The sequence below is a fragment of the Salmo trutta genome, chromosome 29 (assembly GCF_901001165.1).
Source record: "Salmo trutta chromosome 29, fSalTru1.1, whole genome shotgun sequence".
Taxonomy (NCBI): Eukaryota; Metazoa; Chordata; class Actinopteri; order Salmoniformes; family Salmonidae; genus Salmo; species Salmo trutta.
The window spans coordinates 2565282-2588620 of NC_042985.1; the positions used below are offsets into that span (position 1 = coordinate 2565282).

The 23339-nt window shown below is 47.1% G+C and overlaps 1 pseudogene; it reads right to left on the bottom strand.

Moving 5' to 3' along the window:
- LOC115167434 (mitogen-activated protein kinase 6-like) overlaps window positions 1–23339 on the bottom strand; it is a 28253-nt pseudogene that overhangs the window by 4521 nt on the left and 393 nt on the right.

Genomic DNA, 23339 nt, shown 5'->3' on the forward strand with positions numbered 1-23339 from the left:
CCTGGAACTAAATGGATAGCTTGCCTGTACTGTAGTGTTCTGGAACTAAATGGATAGCTTGCCTGTATTGTAGTGTTCTGGAACTAAATGGATAGCTTGCCTGTATTGTAGTGTTCTGGAACTAAATGGATAGCTTGCCTGTATTGTAGTGTTCTGGAACTAAATGGATAGCTTGCCTGTACTGTAGTGTTCTGGAACTAAATGGATAGCTTGCCTGTACTGTAGTGTTCTGGAACTAAATGGATAGCTTGCCTGTATTGTAGTGTTCTGGAACTAAATGGATAGCTTGCCTGTACTGTAGTGTTCTGGAACTAAATGGATAGCTTGCCTGTACTGTAGTGTTCTGGAACTAAATGGATAGCTTGCCTGTACTGTAGTGTTCTGGAACTAAATGGATAGCTTGCCTGTACTGTAGTGTCCTGGAACTAAATGGATAGCTTGCCTGTACTGTAGTGTTCTGGAACTAAATGGATAGCTTGCCTGTACTGTAGTGTTCTGGAACTAAATGGATAGCTTGCCTGTACTGTATTGTAGTGTTCTGGAACTAAATGGATAGCTTGCCTGTACTGTCGTGTTCTGGAACTAAATGGATAGCTTGCCTGTACTGTCGTGTTCTGGAACTAAATGGATAGCTTGCCTGTATTGTAGTGTTCTGGAACTAATGGATAGCTTGCCTGTACTGTAGTGTTCTGGAACTAAATGGATAGCTTGCCTGTACTGTAGTGTTCTGGAACTAAATGGATAGCTTGCCTGTACTGTAGTGTTCTGGAACTAAATGGATAGCTTGCCTGTACTGTAGTGTCTGGAACTAAATGGATAGCTTGCCTGTATTGTAGTGTTCTGGAACTAAATAGATAGCTTGCCTGTACTGTAGTGTTCTGGAACTAAATGGATAGCTTGCCTGTACTGTAGTGTTCTGGAACTAAATGGATAGCTTGCCTGTACTGTAGTGTCCTGGAACTAAATGGATAGCTTGCCTGTACTGTAGTGTTCTGGAACTACATGGATAGCTTGCCTGTACTGTAGTGTTCTGGAACTAAATGGATAGCTTGCCTGTACTGTATTGTAGTGTTCTGGAACTAAATGGATAGCTTGCCTGTACTGTAGTGTTCTTGAACTAAATGGATAGCTTGCCTGTATTGTAGTGTCCTGGAACTAAATGGATAGCTTGCCTGTATTGTAGTGTTCTGGAACTAAATGGATAGCTTGTCTGTACTGTCGTGTTTCTGGAACTAAATGGATAGCTTGCCTGTATTGTAGTGTCCTGGAACTAAATGGATAGCTTGCCTGTACTGTAGTGTTCTTGAACTAAATGGATAGCTTGCCTGTATTGTAGTGTCCTGGAACTAAATGGATAGCTTGCCTGTATTGCAGATGTCCTGGAACTAAATGGATAGCTTGCCTGTATTGTAGTGTCCTGGAACTAAATGGATAGCTTGCCTGTACTGTAGTGTTCTGGAACTAAATGGATAGCTTGCCTGTACTGTAGTGTTCTGGAACTAAATGGATAGCTTGCCTGTACTGTATTGTAGTGTTCTGGAACTAAATGGATAGCTTGCCTGTACTGTAGTGTTCTTGAACTAAATGGATAGCTTGCCTGTATTGTAGTGTCCTGGAACTAAATGGATAGCTTGCCTGTATTGTAGTGTTCTGGAACTAAATGGATAGCTTGTCTGTACTGTCGTGTTCTGGAACTAAATGGATAGCTTGCCTGTATTGTAGTGTCCTGGAACTAAATGGATAGCTTGCCTGTACTGTAGTGTTCTTGAACTAAATGGATAGCTTGCCTGTATTGTAGTGTCCTGGAACTAAATGGATAGCTTGCCTGTATTGCAGATGTCCTGGAACTAAATGGATAGCTTGCCTGTATTGTAGTGTCCTGGAACTAAATGGATAGCTTGCCTGTACTGTAGTGTTCTGGAACTAAATGGATAGCTTGCCTGTACTGTAGTGTTCTGGAACTAAATGGATAGCTTGCCTGTATTATAGTGTTCTGGAACTAAATGGATAGCTTGCCTGTACTGTAGTGTTCTGGAACTAAATGGATAGCTTGCCTGTACTGTAGTGTTCTGGAACTAAATGGATAGCTTGCCTGTATTGTAGTGTTCTGGAACTAAATGGATAGCTTGCCTGTACTGTCGTGTTCTGGAACTAAATGGATAGCTTGCCTGTATTGTAGTGTTCTTGAACTAAATGGATAGCTTGCCTGTATTGTAGTGTCCTGGAACTAAATGGATAGCTTGCCTGTATTGTAGTGTTCTGGAACTAAATGGATAGCTTGTCTGTACTGTCGTGTTCTGGAACTAAATGGATAGCTTGCCTGTATTGTAGTGTCCTGGAACTAAATGGATAGCTTGCCTGTACTGTAGTGTTCTTGAACTAAATGGATAGCTTGCCTGTATTGTAGTGTCCTGGAACTAAATGGATAGCTTGCCTGTATTGCAGATGTCCTGGAACTAAATGGATAGCTTGCCTGTATTGTAGTGTCCTGGAACTAAATGGATAGCTTGCCTGTACTGTAGTGTTCTGGAACTAAATGGATAGCTTGCCTGTACTGTAGTGTTCTGGAACTAAATGGATAGCTTGCCTGTACTGTATTGTAGTGTTCTGGAACTAAATGGATAGCTTGCCTGTACTGTAGTGTTCTTGAACTAAATGGATAGCTTGCCTGTATTGTAGTGTCCTGGAACTAAATGGATAGCTTGCCTGTATTGTAGTGTTCTGGAACTAAATGGATAGCTTGCCTGTACTGTAGTGTTCTGGAACTAAATGGATAGCTTGCCTGTATTGTAGTGTCCTGGAACTAAATGGATAGCTTGCCTGTACTGTAGTGTTCTTGAACTAAATGGATAGCTTGCCTGTATTGTAGTGTCCTGGAACTAAATGGATAGCTTGCCTGTATTGCAGATGTCCTGGAACTAAATGGATAGCTTGCCTGTATTGTAGTGTCCTGGAACTAAATGGATAGCTTGCCTGTACTGTAGTGTTCTGGAACTAAATGGATAGCTTGCCTGTACTGTAGTGTTCTGGAACTAAATGGATAGCTTGCCTGTATTGTAGTGTTCTGGAACTAAATGGATAGCTTGCCTGTACTGTAGTGTTCTGGAACTAAATGGATAGCTTGCCTGTACTGTAGTGTTCTGGAACTAAATGGATAGCTTGCCTGTATTGTAGTGTTCTGGAACTAAATGGATAGCTTGCCTGTACTGTCGTGTTCTGGAACTAAATGGATAGCTTGCCTGTACTGTAGTGTTCTGGAATTAGTAGTGCCAAAACAGTAAACATCACCCACCAAATGGCCTGCTGGGTAAACAAATATATTTATCTAATGAACATTTCTGTAAAAGTGTTAGATTTTGCCAGCTGGCTAGTTTTCTTCTGTAGTCCATGGGCAGATAGATGACATTTAAGGAAGCATCATAAACATTTCACATTATGAAGACAGATAAATGTGTACTAAGAGTTCAAGTCAGAGATTGATGTCAAAGTGAGACTTGGAGATAAGTCAGAATTCTGCTCTTAGGTTATCCATGTAAGATTTTAGTAACCAAATGTCCTCCTACTTTGGCCACATCCTACCTGCACTCAGCCCATTGGAGTTATTTTAGCCCCTTACTAGAAGGAAGCCTTAGCTGCCATTTCCACCCGGCGCTAATATTGCCACGTTGGTTTTAATTGGTCTTCCAGGAAAGAGAGAGAGAAAGGGCGCTGTTGGCCTAGTGTCAGGAATGCTTTGGGGTTAACTAGTTATCTACTGACATCAGACCAGGCAGCATGGAGCTGTCTCGAGGGAGAAGTTGGCCTAGTGTCAGGAATGCTTTGGGGTTAACTAGTTATCTACTGACATCAGACCAGGCAGCATGGAGCTGTCTCGAGGGAGAAGTTGGCCTAGTGTCAGGAATGCTTTGGGGTTAACTAGTTATCTACTGACATCAGACCAGGCAGCATGGAGCTGTCTCGAGGGAGAAGTTGGCCTAGTGTCAGGAATGCTTTGGGGTTAACTAGTTATCTACTGACATCAGACCAGGCAGCATGGAGCTGTCTCGAGGGAGAAGTTGGCCTAGTGTCAGGAATGCTTTGGGGTTAACTAGTTATCTACTGACATCAGACCAGGCAGCATGGAGCTGTCTCGAGGGAGAAGTTGGCCTAGTGTCAGGAATGCTTTGGGGTTAACTAGTTATCTACTGACATCAGACCAGGCAGCATGGAGCTGTCTCGAGGGAGAAGTTGGCCTAGTGTCAGGAATGCTTTGGGGTTAACTAGTTATCTACTGACATCAGACCAGGCAGCATGGAGCTGTCTCGAGGGAGAAGTTGGCCTAGTGTCAGGAATGCTTTGGGGTTTAACTAGTTATCTACTGACATCAGACCAGGCAGCATGGAGCTGTCTCGAGGGAGAAGTTGGCCAAGTGTCAGGAATGCTTTGGGGTTAACTAGTTATCTACTGACAACAGACAGCTAGTGATATCAGACCAGGCAGCATGGAGCTGTCTCGAGGGAGAAGTTGGCTAAAGTTGTGTAAGCAATGACGTATCTACCTACAATTCTGGTGAATGTGTGTCTCTCATACTCTGGTAAGAGTTGACCTAGGATCAGCTTACCCTCTCTGAATCCCAGACATTATTAGTGCAAGTCCAGCCCTTCACCTGAGACGGGTCAACTTCAGGTGGGTTAGTCATTTAGGAGACGCTTTCATCCAAAGTGGAAATCAGGTAGAGCAATGCTCTACCAACTGAGCCAGACAGGACCCTGTTCTGTTCATAATGGCGTTTCAAAACTGCCGATTCAAAAATATCTGACCTTGTATCAGAGATGAAGAGGTGAAGCAAGAGGACTTACTCGGGCCCCAAAATCTATCGTGAGATACAGTGCCGTCAAAATATTCACACCCCTTGACTTTTTGTTGTTACAGCCTGAATTTAAAATGTATGAAATTACCCCAAAAATTGTCACTGGCCTACACACAATACCCCATAACGTCAAAGAGAAATTATGTTTTTAGACATTTTTACAAATGAATAAAACGTTTTAAAGCTGAAATGTCGAGTCAATAAGTATTCAACCCCTTTGTTATGGTAAGCCTAAATAAGTTCATGAGTAAAATGTGCTTAACACGTCACATAAGTTGCATGGACTCATTGTGTACAATAATAGTGTTTAACATGAATGAATACCTCATCTCTGTACACCACACATACAATTATCAGTAAGGTCTCTCAGTCAAGCAGTGAATTTCAAACAGATTCAACCACAAACACCAGGGAGGTTTTCCAATGCCTCGCAAAGAAGGGCACCTATTGGCAGATCGGTAAAAAAAAGAAAAAAAGCAGACATTGAATATCCCTTTGATCATGGTAAAGTTAATAATTACACTTTAGTTGGTGCATCAATACACCCAGTCACTACAAAGATACAGGTGTCCTTCCTAACTCAGTTGCTGGAAAGGAAGGAAACCGCTCAGGGATTTCACCATGACACCAATGGTGACTTTTAAACAGTTTAATGGCTGGGATTGGAGAAAACTGAGGATGGATCAACATTGTAAGTACTCCACAATACTAATCTAATTGACAGAGTGAAAAGGAGGAAGCCTGTACAAAATAAAAATATTCCAAAACATGCCTCCTGTTTGCAACAAGACACTAAAGTAATACTGCAAAATGTGGCAAAGCAATTCACTTTTTGTCCTGAATATAAAGCCTTATGTTAGGGCAAATCCAATACAACACATTACGGAGTAATACTCTCCATATTTTCAAGCATAGTGGTGGCTGCATCATGTTATGGGTATGCTTGTAAGGACTGGGAAGTTTTTCAGGATGAAAAAGAAACTGAATGGACCTAAGCACAGGCAAAAATCCTAGAGGAAAACCTGGTTCAGTCTGCTTTCCACAATGTGAGATGAATTCACCTTTCAGCAGGACAGTAACCTAAAAAACAAGGCTGAATCTAAACTGTACTTGCTTAACAAAAAGACATTGAATATTCCTGAGTGGCAGTTTAGCCATAAATCTACAGCAAGACCATAAAATGGTTGTCTAGCAATGATCAACAACCAATTTGACAGAGCTTGAAAAATGTTGAAAATAATAAAATGTGCCAATGTTGCTTTATCCAGGTGTGAAATAATAAGGTCTAAGAGACTTACTCAGAAAGACTCACAGCTGTAATCGCAGCCAAAGCTGCTTCTACAAAGTATTGACTCAGGGATGTGAATACTTATGTCAATTAGATAGAATCCTGAATGAAGTGTGAATAAGAGTGAGAAAGTTAGAGAGGGTCAAAAGGTCACACTTAAGTCATTATTGGTCATCTTTTTCAAGGGTGTCAAGTTCAGAACCGCACTGTAAATGACAGCAAATTCAGGACACATTTCATTTACAACCCTGGATATGAAACAGGTCAGACCGAAACTCTCAGGCTACCTGGCTGAACTACTGCATAAGAACTTGGGCCAGACTGAAACAGGAGGCAGTTGTAAATATATGGCTCTGCCTAGCAGAGTGTAGACTGATGAGTTGTTACTATAACAACAAAGGAGGAATAGCCAGCACTATGCCAGTGTTCCGGAACTGTTAGGCCAAGTGGGAATAGGTGTTGTAACCACAGTCATAAACCCAGGCATACCAACAGTGATACATTAACCCAGTCCTAGTGAGGTGTTGTAACCAGGCATACCAACAGTGATACATTAAACCAGTCCTAGTGAGGTGTTGTAACCAGTTATAAACCCAGGCATACCAACAGTGATACATTAACCCAGTCCTAGTGAGGTGTTGTAACCAGTCATAAACCCAGGCATAGCAACAGTGATACATTAAACCAGTCCTAGTGAGGTGTTGTAACCAGTCATACCAACAGTGATACATTAACCCAGTCCTAGTGAGGTGTTGTAACCAGTCATATACCCAGGCATACCAACAGTGATACATTAACCCAGTCCTGGTGAGGTGTTGTAACCAGTCACAAACCCAGGCATACCACAGTGATACATTAACCCAGTCCTAGTGAGGTGTTGTAACCAGTCATAAACCCAGGCATACCAACAGTGATACATTAACCCAGTCCTAGTGAGGTGTTGTAACCAGTCATATACCCAGGCATACCAACAGTGATACATTAACCCAGTCCTAGTGAGGTGTTGTAACCAGGCATACCAACAGTGATACATTAACCCAGTCCTAGTGAGGTGTTGTAACCAGGCATACCAACAGTGATACATTAACCCAGTCCTGGTGAGGTGTTGTAACCAGTCATAAACCCAGGCATAGCAACAGTGATACATTAACCCAGTCCTAGTGAGGTGTTGTAACCAGTCATACCAACAGTGATACATTAACCCAGTCCTAGTGAGGTGTTGTAACCACAGTCATAAACCCAGGCATACCAACAGTGACACATTAACCCAGTCCTAGTGAGGTGTTGTAACCAGTCATATACCCAGGCATACCAACAGTGATACATTAACCCAGTCCCTAGTGAGGTGTTGTAACCAGTCATACCAACAGTGATACATTAACCCAGTCCTAGTGAGGTGTTGTAACCAGTTATAAACCCAGGCATACCAACAGTGATACATTAACCCAGTCCTAGTGAGGTGTTGTAACCAGGCATACCAACAGTGATACATTAACCCAGTCCTAGTGAGGTGTTATAACCAGTCTTAAACCCAGGCATACCAACTGATACATTAACCCAGTCCTAGTGAGGTGTTGTAACCAGTCATACCAACAGTGATTAACCCAATCCTAATGAGGTGTTGTAACCAGTTATAAACCCAGGCATACCAACAGTGATACATTAACCCAGTCCTAGTGAGGTGTTGTAACCAGTTATAAACCCAGTCATACCAACAGTGATACATTAACCCAGTCCTAGTGAGGTGTTGTAACCAGTCATACCAACAGTGATACATTAACCCAGTCCTAGTGAGGTGTTGGGCTGGGTAGAGTGCTGGTATAGATCAGGGCCCTAGGGGGTAGACTAAGAGTCAATGTGCATCCCAAATGGCACCATGTTCCCTTGGCCCATAAGGCTCTGGTCAAAAAGTAGCGCACCATATAGGGAACAGGGTGCTAGAGCTACATGTAGCTGTTGGTTCAGTGGCTGTGTGTAAAGGTTGCTGTGCAATAAAACCAGTCTACTGGGACATTCTAAAACTGGACCCTACAATAGGGGACTGCAGTCAGCACTTTACACACAGGAGACAGGAGAGGGAGGGAGAGAGGAGAGAGAGAGGGGAAGGAGAGGGGAGACAGGAGAGGGAGGAGAGAGAGAGAGAGAGAGAAGGGAGACGGAGAGGGCGGAGCAGAGAGAAGGGATACAGGAGAGGGCGGATGAGAGAGAGAGGGAGGGAGACAGGAGGAGAGGGCAAGAGATGAGATAGAGAGGGAGACAGGAGGAGGGCGGATGAGAGACAGCGAAGGAGGGCGGACGAGAGAGACAGGAAGAGGCGGAGAGAGAGAATCCGATGGAGGAGCGGAGAGTAGAGAGAGACAGAGAGGAGAGAGAGGACAGGAGAGGCGTGAGAGACGAGAGAGAACAGGACGAGGGCGGAGAGATGATGAGCGACAGGAGAGGGCGGATAAGAGTAGAGAGAGAGACAGCGCGAGGAGCGAGAGAGAGGAGAGAGGAGGAGAGACGGATGAGGGCGGAGAGAGAGAGAGCGAGACAGGAGAGGGAGAGGAGCGCGAGAAGAGACAGGAGAGCGGAGCAGAGAGACTGAGACGAGACAGGAGAGGAGACGAGACAGGAGGCGGAGAGAGAGAGAGAGAGAAAGGGAGACCGCGAGAGAGGAAGGGAGACAGGAGATGGAGAGAGAGAGAGGAGAGAGAGAAGGGAGACAGGAGAGGGACGAGAGAGAAGGGAGACAAGAGAGGGAGAGAGGAGAAGGGAGACAAGATGAGGGAGAGAGAGAAGGGAGAAGAGAGAGAAGGGAGAAGAGAGAGAAGGGAGAAGAGAGAGGAGAGGAGAGAGAGAGAAGGGAGACAGGAGAGAGAGGAGAGAGAGAGAGAGAGAAGGGAGACAGGAGAGGGAGGAGACGAGAGAGAGAAGGAGACAGGAGGAGGGAGGAGAGAGAGAGAAGAGAGAGAGAGAGAAGGGAGACAGGAGAGGGAGGAACGAGAGAAGGGAGACAGGAGAGGATGCATGAAGATGTGTTTGTCCATAGTGCTTTTTCAACAGTTGTCTTTGAAACAAACTGGTTCAATCCTTTCTAAAACAGAGAAGAAAGCACAAGACAGTCCAATGGTTTGCCTGGTCATGTTTATTAAATGAGATATTTCATAGAACAGGGGAACCGATTATTACAAAATGGAGAGGCAGCTTTAAGGCAAAAACTAATGTCCTCATGTTGTACATGCTACACCTTCAGAACTTCCTCGTATCATGCTTGGAAACTTAAATATGTAATAAAAACACAATTAAATGTAATGATGTACACCATTAACTTCGTTTTAATGTACCTCCTGTTTCTTCCATGCACACGATTTTAACAATTTACATTTAGATTTAAAAAAATTAAGACTTAGGCGCTTCTCAGGAAGCAGCCCCCCCCCACAAAAAAACAGAATGCACCTATAATAAAAATAATGACAAATGATTGAAAATGGAAAGCTTCTATAACTTAAACAGATGAATTCATTATTAACTTGCATCCTACCATAACTAAATGAGTCACCATAGTGACACAATGAAAAATGGATGTCCTTCCATCTCACTCCCCCGTCCCTCTCGTCCAACGCCTCGGTGTCCAGAACAGTTACATTGAAATAACACGTTGTCCCGTTCAAATAAATATCTGCTAGAAATAAATAATGGAAACACAACTGTCAAAACAGAAAAGGTCACTATGTCAATGCAATGTGTATGAGGATGGTAGTGTGTGTGTGTGTGTGTGTGTGTGTGAGGATGGTAGTGTGTGTGTGTGTGTGTGCATATATGAGGATGGTAGTGTGTGTGTGTGTGTGTGTGGTGTGTATGAGGATGGTAGTGTGTGTGTGTGTGTGTGTGTGAGGATGAGGATGGTAGTGTGTGTGTGTGTGTGTATGAGGATGGTAGTGTGCTGTGTGTGTGTGTGTGTGTGTGTGTGTGTGTATATGAGGATGGTAGTGTGTGTGTGTGTGTGTATGAGGATGGTAGTGTGTGTGTGTGTATATATATATGAGGATGGTAGTGTGTGTGTGTGTATGAGGATGGTAGTGTGTGTGTGTGTGTGTGTGTGTATATATGAGGATGGTAGTGGTGTGTGTGGTGTGTGTGTGTGTATATATGAGGATGTAGTGTGTGTGTGTGTGGTGTGTGTGTGTTGTATATATATGAGGATGGTAGTGTGTGTGTGTGGTGTGTGTGTAAAGCACTAGTGCGGCTTCGAATGTCTCTCGCTGCTTGTTACCTTGAGGTAGATAACACATTTACAAAAGGTCCAGGTTGTAATGGTTCGCTGCTGGCAATCATGTGTCAAAGAAAACTACAGGATGAAATGAGGGGGTTTCAGGAAGCCTCTTTTGGGAAATTATACAGAAATAATTAAACAATCTGGTAAAAATAATTAAAGTACATTTTCAAATAAAAGCCCTGCCCCCCCCCCCCCAATGAAAAGACCTACAGCGGTGGTGATGTCAGTATGACTACGTCTCCCACAATACACCTCCTCCCTTTAGTACACAATGCCCTCAATCTTATCACATTGGCCTGTAAGATATTTATCCTTCCTCCCATGGAGATGTAGAGATCATTACTGGAAATAACCTGTTTTTTTGCCATGGACTATTTCCATTGAGGGCTTCCACCATTTTAAAGTATTGAACTGGGTGGGATTCCTAGGGTGTGGGAGCAATCAGCCGATGAGCTGAGCATTGTCTTCTTCAAATTGTCTTTGCCTAGTTTGTAAATGGCTTAAGCTATATGACCCCATCTAGTGGCCACCAATAAAGAATAACCGATTTGGTTCAAGACTCGAGACTGCAGGTGGCGGTAAGTCACCAATATAGCGTTACACTCTTCAAACATCAAAAGAAGAAGAAATATACTACTTTAAATAGAGATATCCTCAATGGCACTGGCCATGCGTCACAGACACCAGAATGGCAGATACAAGCTGTGATTTCTATACATCTATCCTGTGTGACCACATTTACTGATCTACGAGGGTCAGATGGGTTTAAGTAATAGGGTGCAAACTTTTCCTTTCACTTATTCAGCCAGGTCTTAGATCAGTGATGAGCTCAGGGGAAGGCTGCAGGATGAACAGGGCTGTTCGCTAGCATAGCACCACTTCTCATATCCTCTATCTCCTATCCAATTCTCACCTTTCTTATCTCTTCCCCTTTCCTTCTCTCCTTTAGTCTACAGTACTCAGTGTGCAGTGTAAATGCTGCGCAGTTTGTGGATGCTGAGGGATAACTGGGGAGATCAACTCAGGTAGGCCCAGTGACCCGAGGTAATAACTCTGACGTTTGATCTGTTAGCAACTTTCAACCCAGTCTATTTTACCTTTAACTCCTACAACTAAAAAATACAAATAAAAGTTTAGATTTTAAAAGGAGCCATACGATAAGGTATGAAATGATTCAAGTAAAATAACATTACTATCATAATGAAATAAAAATACAAGGACAACAGAACCAGCCTAGAGATCTTGCACTGTGAGGAGCATGGTATTGTATCGTTTGGGTTGTTATTAGATGCTTGAAGAAGCTGCTGTAGGTTGTGTTGGGCGATCTGCGGCGAGCATTTGACCGTGGAGGGAGCGAGGGAGGCCTGGATGGATTTGAGCGGCACATCGGTCGTAGCGTCGAACCCCGGCAGCGCCAGAGAGTCCAGCTGCATGTTAAACATGATTCTCCGCTCCGCGCCAGGAAGCCCCCCTCGTCCCCGTTCCCTCTCCCTCCCACATCCGAGGCTCAGGTTCTGGGGTGTCGGCGGCGCTAGCAGCAGTCTCCCCGCTGCCCCTCGTCCTTCCTGCTGAACAGTCTGTCCAGGTAGCTGGTGTAGGAGCTTGTCCTTCTGGAGCTGCTCCTCTTCCCAACGTCCCAGCGCCCGCCCCGTCCGTCAGGACCCCACCTCTCCGCTCCTCCACCCTCTCCCCCCCCTCCGAAGCTCTCCAGGGGTGGCGGGACGCGCCCCAGACCCAGCGGTCCCCACGGTGATGCTGACCTGAGCAAAGTTCACCAGACACTTCTCCTCCTTCTCCTGGCTGATGGTTTTGGACATGGAGCCTGACCGCGGAGCCTCCAGGCTGGGACACAGACGAGTTGAGCTCGTTCAGGAGGCCCACCTCGCTCAGGAGGCCCACTCCCACCTCGCTCAGGAGGCCCACGTCCCCAGGAGTCCCACGTCGCTGGGCTCCGTTTTGCAGGCTCAGTTTGAATGGTGCCGGCGATGAAGGAGTCAAAGGTCAAAGCCTTGATTCTGTTGAGTAGTCTGGGTCCTGGTTCTTCTCTTGCTGGGAGTCCTTCTCCACGGGGGCCCTTCTCTACCTGTAGAACCATCTGAGCCTTCACCAGGCGTTCTTCTCACACTGCTCTTCTGGGCCTTGTGCTCCTTGTCTCTGCCTGCAGCCTGAGCCTGTTTCTCTTTACTCTGCTGCTCCTTCCAGTTGGACAGATCTATAATGAGCTTGGGCTCGTAGTAGTGGTTGACCTTCGCCTGTCCCTCCAGATCAGGTTATCCAGATAGGATGGAGACACCACCTTGTAGTTACAGGTGTGGGAACACTCCAGGGTCACAGTACTTGTTCTCGTGGTGAAGGTCGAGTGTTCGTCATCGGGGTCGGGCCACGGAGCGTTCGGGATGTGCAAGAGGGAGGAGTAGCCGTAGGAAGGATCGTCCAGGAACTCCCGGTCCTCCGTCTGCATACTTACGAGGGTCCACCTGGAGGGGTAGGAGGGACAGGGGTTAGAGTGGTGACTTGAGGAAGGTGTGTGTGTGTGTGTGTGTGTGTGTGTGTGTGTTTCTCTCCGTACCTGGACCTCCTCCTCGTCAGTTTGGTCAGACAGAGCCCGAGGGTCCACCTGTACCTCGTCAGTGTCCAGAGTGCTGTGGGTGTGGAGGTGCCAGTCCCCTTCTGAAAGCTGGCTGTCATGGTACCTGATGGCAGGAGGGAGATAAAGGGTTAAGACAACCCAAGCACAAACCCCTGAGTTTGACATCCACAGTAAAGAAATCCTCTTCTATAACTAGCTAGCTATGGAACCCAGTTGTAAGTATGTCCTACAGTCCTACAGTATGTCTCCATGTACCTGTCCCAGGTGTGGCTGTGACCCTGGTCCATCAGTAAGATATCATCCACCTCATCCTCTATGTGGAAGGGGTGCAGGGAGACGGGTTCGTCCAGGGGGAAGGAGTAGTCAGACATGTAGGGTGGGCTGAGGGCTTCTTCTGCTGTCAGACGGTCCATGGGGTTAAAGGTCAGGATCTTTTGGCAGGAAATCCAGGGCTGGAAGGGAAGAGGAGCATTTACCATATGGTATAGAATAGGAGTGTGTTAGTTTGTGTGTGTTCACCTGGTGGTATGATGTCAGCCATCTGTTTGTCCAGTGTGTGTTTGTACGTCACGAGTGTGAATTTGTGTCTAGATCTCAAGCTGTGGGCTGACGTCAGGCAGTAGCTTGGCCAGTGGGTTGTTGTAGCTGGGACATGTCACCGTGTATGTGTCTACACGACTGCGTGTGTGTGTCTTGACTCACCAGTGGGCTGACGTCAGGCAGTAGCTTGACCAAGTGGGTTTGGGCGGCTGGGACATGTCACGTGTATGAAGACGGGGAAACACTGTGTAACTCCTGCCTGTCCTCTTCTCTCAGCACAGGGATGGACTCCAGATCAGCTGCATCTGCTCCAGCTCATGTGCTCCTGCAGAACACCCGTTCAAAACAGGATTAAAAAACACAGGAGGACACAGGTTATTACAGGATTAACACAGGGGTTTGTTTACACCCAACTGTCGGATCACCAACTCATTGGCCTTGTGGTAATGTCCACCATGAGATTGAAAGGTTGGTATGGTTTGATCCCCCGGTCGAGTGAGTGATACCAAAGACTAAAATAGGACCTGATGCTTCTCTGTCTGGTCACTAAGCACAAGATTCAGTCAGTTAGCCAGCCAACTCCCAAAAGTTACCTCAGGTTAGCCAGCCAACCTCCCAAAAGTTACCTCAGGTTAGCCAGCCAACTCCCAAAAGTTACCTCAGGTTAGCCAGCCAACTCCCAAAAGTTACCTCAGGTTAGCAGCCAACTCCCAAAAGTTACCTCAGGTTAGCCAGCCAACTCCCAAAAGTTACCTCAGGTTAGAGCCAACTCCCAAAGTTACCTCAGGTTAGCCAGCCAACTCCCAAAGTTACCTCAGGTTAGCCAGCCAACTCCCAAAGTTACCTCAGTTTAGCCAGCCAACTCCCAAAGTTACCTCAGTTTAGCCAGCCAACTCCCAAAGTTACCTCAGGTTAGCCAGCCAACTCCCAAAGTTACCTCAGTTTAGCCAGCCAACTCCCCAGGTTACCTCAGGTTAGCCAGCCAACTCCCCAGGTTACCTCAGGTTAGCTAGCCAACTCCCCAGGTTACCTCAGGTTAGCCAGCCACCTCCCGGGTTACCTCAGTTTAGCTAGCCACCTCCCGGGTTACCTCAGTTTAGCTAGCCACCTCCCCGGGTTACCTCAGTTTAGCTAGCCAACTCCCCAGGTTACCTCAGTTTAGCTAGCCAACTCCCCAGGTTACCTCAGTTTAGCTAGCCAAACTCCCAAAGTTTAGCCCTCAGTTTAGCTAGCCAACTCCCCCCGTGTACCTCAGGTTAGCCAGCCAACTCCCCGGGTACCTCAGGTTAGGCCAGCCACCTCCCCGGGTTACCTCAGTTTAGCTAGCCACCTCCCCGGGTTACACTCAGTTTGCTAGCCAAACTCCCGGAGTTACCTCAGTTTAGCTAGCCCCACTCCCCCAGTTTACCTCAGTTTAGTCCAGCCAACTCCCCGGGTTACCTGCAGGTTAGCCAGCCCAACTCCCGGGTTACCGTCAGTTTAGCTAGCCACTCCCCGGGTTACCTCAGTGAGCTAGGCCAACTTCCCCGGGTACCTCAGTTTAGCTAGCCAACTCCCCAGGTTACCTCAGTTTGTATGCTAGCCAACTCCCCAGGTTTACCTCAGTTTAGCTAGCCAAACTCCCAAAGTTACCTTCAGTTAGCTAGCCAACTCCCAAAGTACCTCAGTTTAGCTAGCCAACTCCCAAAGTTACCTCGTTAGCTAGCCAACTCCCAAAGTTACCTCAGTTAGCTAGCTAGCTTTCAAGGTTACACCCCCCCAAGAGTTAACACCGATATAGACAAGCAGCACCATATCCATACCCCCGTGGCACCACTTCACTGTCTGCCCCATATCAGTTACGCCATGTCAGTCAGAGTGTGAGGTGTGTGAGCTCTGCCAGAACCCACGTGCCATGAAGCCTGTGGCCTACATTTCTGCCCCATAGCTCAGTGGCAGTCACCTGCCTCACAGGTCACCAGTGTGAGTCTGTGCTTGACTGACCTGCGAAGAGCGTTTTCCCGGTGAGCATCTCGGCGAAGATGCATCCAGCAGCCCACATGTCAATGGCCTTGGTGTAATTGTTAGGGGAGAGCAGCAGGCGAGGAGACCGGTACCATTTAGTCACCAAGCCCTCAGAAAGATGACCCTGGAGAGGGAGGGAGAGAGGAAAAGGGGAGGGTGAGTTGAGTTAACAAGGCTTTAGTGAGAAGTGCACACTAAAAAGAGTTGAATGGGAAGCAAGAGCCTGATAAACCTGAATTCATAGGACCCTCCCTCTCTGTTCAGAATGACTCAAACCCTCCCTCCTCCCTCCCTCCCTCTCTGTTCAGAATGACTCAACCCCTCCCTCCCTCCCTCCCTCCCTCTTGTCAGAATGACTCAACCCCTCCCTCCCTCCCCTCTGTGTGGTGTGTGTGTTGTTCAGAAATGAATAAACCGAATGTGACTGAACTGGTTTTATCAGCTCTTATGAGATACACCTAAAACACAGACCCATAGCTCTACTAGTTTATTTATATTAATGAAACAGTTGTCATCCTACTGGTTACTGTCAGTGTGTATGTGTGTGTGTGTTCCAGGCTTGGATGATTCAAAAGCACCATTGATCCTGTTTAACTGCAATTCAGTTAACGAACCTCTTAATGGTTGAGAAGCAGACTCATCAAAGCTGTATCACAGAACAAGCTGCTTCTGGACGCTTCCCCTTTGGCTCCCTATTCCCTACATGGACCCTGGTCACCAGGTAGTTGCCACTGTAAAGGGAATAGGCTGCCATTTGGGAGACAGCCACCGTCGCTGTTTGTTTCTGTTACCCAGCGGCCAGTCACCCACCCTGGTAGATCAAAGCTCCTAAAGCTCTGCTCGGGCCCTGTCACATTAGACCTGCCTGCAGTATCCTCAGTGACGATAGGAGATACACGTACGTTTGTCCCAGAGCTCAATCCAACCCACCCACTCCTCCAACTACAGCCTGGCCCCTGGCCGCTACAGCCTGACCCCTGGCCGCTACAGCCTGACCCCTGGCCGCTACAGCCTGGCCCCTGGCCGCTACAGCCTGGCCCCTGGCCGCTACAGCCTGGCCCCTGCAGCTACAGCCTGGCCCCTGCAGCTACAGCCTGGCCCTGGCCGCTACAGCCTGGCCGCTACAGCCTGGCCCCTGGCCGCACAAAAATGGACAGATGAAAAGGGAGAGAAAATACAGAAAGGAGAAAAAAGGGAGAGAAAGAGGGAGGACACATGCACAGGCCCAGTCAGCAGCCACATAGAGCAGGATAATCCCCCTGCCTCTCTCACACACACACACCAATCTGTACTTCCGGGACAGTAGAGTCAGCAACAATACGCTGCCTGCCAGTCTGCCCTCAGGCCCTGCAACACAAAAGGCACCCACCAAACCAGTGCCCTGTCTTGTTCTTCCATCCTCAAAAAGTCCCCACAAGGACAGTAAAACAAGATCACACACACAAGGACAAAGGCTTTTTTAAGCTTAAGGGTTAGCAGTTAAGGAAAATAGGATTTTGAATGGAAATCAATTATAGATCCCCACAAGGTCCCATGCTGTGGGATGTGTGTGTGCGTGTGTGTGTTACAGCGTTAAAACAACACCCTCTGACCTGGGGAGAAATCATTAGTCGAAAACATTTCGCAAATGAAACCATTTAATCCAAACGGTAAACATTTTGCAATGAAAACAAGTTTCTATTGGACAAATTCAGGTAGGTCCCTCCCCGTTGGGTTTCATTTTCTTCTGTTTGGTTCCCTGCTACGTCAGAGTGGTGAGCTGGCTGTTTCGGTCTCTGTCGCTAGAAAGGCTCACTCACTCACACACACACACACACCCCGTGTGTGTCAATCAGAATATCATTATACAATTTTGACAAGCACACAGGTTGTGCTGACCTTCTAAATGTAATGAACACCAGTCTGTAAGCATGGCCTCCTTTATTATGGACATACCAATAAATCAATGAATTAGCTCAGGTAGGATAGTCCCACACTAAACAGTCTAATGTCTTCAGCTCATAACAAGGCTCAGCTAGCGGGCCAACAAGGCTCAGCTAGCGGGCCAACAAGGCTCAGCTAGCGGGCCAACAAGGCTCAGCTAGCGGGCCAACAAGGCTCAGCTAGCGGGCCAACAAGGCTCAGCTAGCGGGCCAACAAGGCTCAGCTAGCGGGCCACGGGACAACAAGGCTCAGCTAGCGAGCCACGGGACAACAAGGCTCAGCTAGCGGGCCACGGGACAACAAGGCTCAGCTAGGGCCTGGCCAACAAGGCTCAGCTAGCGTGCCAACAAGGCTCAGCTAGCGGGCCAACAAGGCTCAGCTAGCGGGCCAACAAGGCTCAGCTAGCGGGGGCCAACAAGGCTTCAAAGGCTAGCGGGCCCAACAAGGCTCAGCTAGCGGGCCACGGGACATGTGGACCAACTGGAAATGATCTAGGTTGAATGACAGAATGATCTAGATGTAGAGATGAGAAATGATCTGTCAATAAAAGCTGGTGGATATTCTAAGCACACCAAGGCCAGGTTGGCTGGGTGGGTATATTTAGAAATGGGTAGATGTCTCTCTTGCATCAACAGCTTTTAAGCACTGAAGGGCAGTCAGAAAACCAGCCAGCCAGAACAGTCTGCCAGCTCAACCAGCAGCAGAATGTCATGAAATCAGTCAATACACTAATCACAAATGGGAAACTCCAAGCAGTTCCCAGCAGTCAGACAACTGTAGTCAGAGATTTAGCAACAACCAGCATGGTAGCCTGCCCGTAATGTTGCATAAGAAGTGTAGATGAAAGAAGTTCTGAGAATCCACAGCAGATTACCACAAGTGAACATTCTAGCTAGTGCTTTGCCTAACTCATTTCAGGAGGAATTCATACACGTCACACACACACACCCCTGACAGCCGGAGTGACACAGTAAGTCATTTCTCCAGACCAGACCAAAGCCACAGGTTTGCACACAGTCAGAGAGGCAGTGTTATCTAGCCCAGTGTGTGGACAGAGAGAAAACCTGTTTCCACTCACTGAGCGCTGTGCTGTTCTCACTAACCAGACTGTGGGTCTTCCATTCAAGACAGGAAGTACAGCCATGCTATGGTTCTCTACGTAAAGCCTTTATCTGTGTAGAATAGTTCACATTTTTACTTTAGCTTCATTGTGCAATGTGGTTTAGAGAAAAAAATACATCATATGTTTCTGTCCTCAGATGGTGGCTAACACCTCAGTGGAAGGAAGGGGGGAGTGAGGAGAGGAAGAGAGGGAGGGAGGATGAAAAGGGAGTGTAGAGGAAGGGGAGGAGGAAAATAGAGGAAGGCAGCAGTTGTAGAGTACTATAGGGTTGTCTCAGAGAACCTGGTGACAGAGGATTAGTAGCTATACACACACACACACACACACACTGGACTGATATACAATACACACACATATACATACACACATATACATACACACACACACACACAGCTTTAATCCCCAGGAGATGTGTGTTAGGCATGGCTTTATATACACAGCTTTAATCCCCAGATGTGTGTTAGGCATGGCTTTATATACACACAGCTTTAATCCCCAGGAGATGTGTTAGGCTTGGCTTTATATACACACAGCTTTAATCCCCAGGAGATGTGTTAGGCTTGGCTTTATATACACACAGCTTTATTCCCCAGGAGATGTGTGTTAGGCATGGCTTTATATACACACAGCTTTAATCCCCAGGAGATGTGTGTTAGGCATGGCTTTATACACACAGCTTTAATCCCCAGGAGATGTGTGTTAGGCATGGCTTTATACACACAGCTTTAATCCCCAGGAGATGTGTGTTAGGCATGGCTTTATATACACACAGCTTTAATCCCCAGGAGATGTGTGTTAGGCATGGCTTATATACACAGCTTTAATCCCCAGGAGATGTGTGTTAGGCATGGCTTTACACACACAGCTTTAATCCCCAGGAGATGTGTGTTAGGCATGGCTTTATATACACAGCTTTAATCCCCAGGAGATGTGTGTTAGGCATGGCTTTGTGGGTCAAAATAAAACGTGTTGATTAGAGAGAATGGTTTCTTTTAGAGCTGTTGCTCTGATTAAAAAACATGAAAAACACACGACTCAAGTCATTTTTTCCCTGCCGTTTTAAAAGCCTTGTGAACCTTGGAGCAGAAGCGGCGAGCCAAGCGGAGCGCTGTGTGTGTGTTGCTATAGCTGGGTAATTGGGTCAACGTGAGTATGTGTGTCAAGGAGGAGGACTGTGGTGGAGTGATCCGAGCTACAGCAGGAAACATGTGTGGTGGTGAAATGACGATCTCTCCCCCCTCTCTCTCAGTCTCCCCCCCAGTCCACCCTCTCTCTCCTTATAACATTCCAGGAAATGTACACCTGCACATCAAAAGCAGCTACCATCTGCAACCTTAACAGTCTCTCTGCTGTTTCTTCATAATGACACACAGGCCTGGAGGGTTTTTCGGGAATATACGTCTCATTCACACCAACGTCTTTTCAGAGTTTTAGATGAAAAGGACTTGTTTGGAAAATGACTAACTTAGCTTGGTTTAAAAAAAAACACCCCAAAACCACTTGTTGCTCACATGTAAAAGACCGTCATGTTATTGTCTTCATTTGTCTAACTTCCTAGAACAAAACTGGGTTCAATAAAACATTTATATTCCTATAAACAAACCCTTCAGTATGTATGTCAAGGCCATTTTGCATTAAGAAATCTTCAGGGTTGGATTACATCTTGTAAATAGGAGGTCAAGTTGCCTCACTGAGCAGATGTCATATCACTCAGCTAATGCTAGTACACAGCCATGCCCCTTGCCCTGCTTCACTGAAGGGCGCACTTAAGCTAAGCTAACTGCTAAGCTAGCTAACTCTGGTCTACAGCCAGCCGAGTCCCTGCCATGCTCACTGTGCTAAGCCGAAAGGGACGCTATTGCTAATGCTAAGCTAACGGACGCAAATGCAATGCTTTTGCCAACCCATGCGTCTAGTCAGCCAAAGGGCACGCTAAGCTAAATGCTAAACTAACATGGTTGTAACAGCGGAGCCCCGTTCCCTGCTTAACCTCAGGGCATGATTATGCTACGCTAGCAGCTTGAGAACAGCTCTAGCCTTGGAGAAAGGCTCCCACGATAGGCAGGACAAAGGAATGATTGACTGGCTGGCTGGCTGGGAGGGAAATGCACAGGATGCTTGATTCCTGCCTGCACGTGGATTCCAGACATTCTTGGTGGCGGGCCACCGGGTGTTTGACTGCTGTGGGTCCCACAGAAGCAGGCTGAGGAGGCTCAGAGAAACTCACCACTCAACATACAGAACCACTCAACATACAGAACCACTCAATCCTCTAGCAAAGTTTAGAATATTTCTAAGGGTGGGGGGATGGGACAAATTCTGAGAAATTCAATAGGAGCCTAAAGGAAGTCTGAGAAACGGACAATGTAATCTCCATAAGAACCCAATCACCTAAACCCAATCAGAGACAAATGGTGGCCATATTAAGCCAGTCAGGGCCCATCTCGGTCATATTAAGCCAGTCAGGGCCCATCTCTGGTCATATTAAGCCAGTCAGGGCCCATCTCTGGTCATATTAAGCCAGTCAGGGCCCATCTCTGGTCATATTAAGCCAGTCAGGGCCCATCTCTGGTCATATTAAGCCAGTCAGGGCCCATCTCTGGTCATGTACAACACAGGACATGGAGTAGGTCTAGCTGAAGATGGATATATAAAAATATAAGCTGGATGCTGATTGGCTAACAGCCGGGGTATATCAGACCGTATACCACAGGTATGACAAAACATACATTTTTACTGCTCTAATTGCGTTAGTAACCAGGTTCTAATAGCAATAAGGCACATCGGGGGTTTGTGGTATATGACAAATATACCACGGCTAAGGGCTGTATCCAGGCATTACATCGTGCCATATACCACACAAGAGACCAAGGTTAGTTGCTGCAAATGGGCTGGTTCTTATTTAGACAGAGTGAGCTGTACAAATAGCATGCAGAGAGGCAGAGCCAGCCAGCTACCCCAACAGCAGGGCAGCTTGGGCAGGCAGGGGCAGGGAGTCAAGTGGTTGCCCCCCCCGTCCACTCAGGCTGTGTGTGTGTGTCCAGGCTCTCTGGATGGTACATGGAATGCGGCACCAAATGGCCGTGATTCTATGCAGAGAAGCGGGTCCACACACACACACACACACACACACACACACACACACACACACACACACACACACACTTGAGCTTCTGCAGTCCACAGAAATACAAAAAGAGTTGACGTCAGCAGAGGGTCTTCTCAATAGGCCATTCCCTTGCCTCCATGTCATCAAAACAAAACCTGCTTATATAGGGAAAACCCACAGCAAAACAGAGCAGAGCTGCTATAGGGGCTAGGAGAGGGAGGAAGAGGAGGGAATATGGAGGGGTGTCTGGCTACAGAGACTGAAGATCGTGAGAAAATCTCTCTTGAACTTCAAACAGGCACCTGCAGCGCACACACACACACTGAAATGGAAATGCCAGTATCCTGCCGTGTCCCCAGCACGATTGCTATTCAAAGGAGAGAGTGTTCTCAGCGATGCGTCATTGGAGAGTAGCGAGTCAACACTTGATCTGTGATATGAGCCACTAAAACCAGGCTTTTGGTCTGTGTGGTGTGAAGCTGTGGCCTAGCTGTAAAAGACTCTGGCTTGGGGTGAGCAGTGTGTGGTGAGAAAGTGTGAGGCCTAGCTAACTGTAAAAGTCCTGAGTATCCTGTGCGGTGCCAGAGAGAGGGCTGAGTCCCACACCAGACAGGCCCTGGTGATGACTAATCTAAGACACCTGTAGCTGCATGGTGACTACTCCACTCCTCAGCTCTCTCCTCACCCCTTTTCATTCTTCTGTGACCCCTGCTCTCCCCTCCGAGTCCTGTCCAAGGAGCAGTGTACAGCTGGAGAAAGACCCACCTCAACCTACATTCTCCCAGAGCTAGACATCTGAGCCTAATTTCCATATCTTTGAAGTTCGAACGCCCAACTGGTGCACAATTACACCACAGCCTGGTGGTCAACGCCACACAGCCGGTGGTCAACGCCACACAGCCTAAATCTTGTCCTCAGCACCGGGGGGATGGGATGCGGCTCCCACCTCTCAACGGAAATATTGGTTCCCAGGGCCCTTATCTCAGCGGAAGCATTTCCTGGGAAGGGAAACGGAGGCGGACTTCAGGAACTACATACCTCCTTGACTTCCTGCGGTGCAGTGTGGTGTGATAGGCTGATAGCGTCACCTGAGGGACTAGCCCAGTTGGTTTCTGGGCAATAAAGCCAGAACGCTAGGCAGGATCACATGGTTATTACAGACAGTAATGATGTTAGTTTAACTAGTCTCTTTTAGCCTCTTACCTTGTGTGAGTAGTGAGGATCCATGATCGGGCCAGCCCAAAGTCCTATCTTCAGCACCAGGTCTCTGTGACGAACAAGTTGGCAGGCTTCAGGTCTCTGTGCAGTACGTTGGCAGAGTGGATGTACTTGAGGCTCTCAGCAGCTGGTACATGAAGAGTCTGGCGTGGTCCTCAGAGAGAAGACCTCTCCAGGAGCTGACACAGGTCTGTCTCCATGTACTCCTGGACGATTTGTACACAGAGTTCACCTCTGTCAGAGAGACTATGTCCTCGTAGGTGGCGACCGCTGGGCCCTAGAGTCTCAAATACTGGCAGAGGAAGTAGAAATATTATCTGTTAGTGGGACCGCTGGGCCCTAGAGTCTCAAATACCTGGCAGAGGAAGTAGAGAATATTATCTGTTAGGTGGCGACGCAGGGCCCTAGAGTCTCAAATACCTGGCAGAGGGAAGGTG